Here is a 584-nt window from a genome sequence, read left to right as displayed (position 1 = left end):
ACACACACACACACACACACATGCAGTCTGATCAGGAGTCGGCCATCACCATGGTAACCAGATGCTGGTCAGAGGTTGCTAAGAGTTTCCTTTACACCAATGTTTTTGCTTTTCCATTTTGTCATTCCTAACCCATATTTATTGTGACTTATTTCTTTAAAACTTGAAATGTGTACAGTTTACATTTGTACCCAAGCACTGTACTTAAGTACAAATTTAAGATACAAGTAAATCCATTTTCTTTTCTTTCCTATCTTTATTCTTGTACTCCACTACATCTCAGGCGTAAATATGGTTCAGTTCAGTCCAGGGAAAACCCTGCATCTCCAGATATGTGGATGTTGAATGTTTGTGATTAACTGAAGGATGAAGTGTTTTCTTTTGTGCGTTGATAAAATTCTCCTCCTTCTTAACCCTCATGTGGTCCTTGGGTCAAATTGACCCGTTTTCAGTTATTTATTTGTTTTTCGTCAGAATAAATGGGCCGTCGAAATAAGCTGAAAATGTCAACATTGAAAATATCAAAAAAACTCAAAAACATCAACAAAAACAAGCACCCACAACATTGAAAAAGTGGCAAAAAA

The 584-nt window shown here is 36.3% G+C and overlaps 1 protein-coding gene across 2 annotated transcripts in view; it reads right to left on the bottom strand.

The window, feature by feature from the left end:
• Window positions 1-584, bottom strand: part of cpm (carboxypeptidase M) — a 23,590-nt gene that overhangs the window by 15,720 nt on the left and 7,286 nt on the right. The window lies entirely within an intron of this gene.

Source organism: Etheostoma spectabile, chromosome 23, assembly GCF_008692095.1.
Source record: "Etheostoma spectabile isolate EspeVRDwgs_2016 chromosome 23, UIUC_Espe_1.0, whole genome shotgun sequence".
In the NCBI taxonomy this organism is placed as follows: Eukaryota; Metazoa; Chordata; class Actinopteri; order Perciformes; family Percidae; genus Etheostoma; species Etheostoma spectabile.
This window is presented reverse-complemented; position numbering and strand designations above follow the sequence as displayed.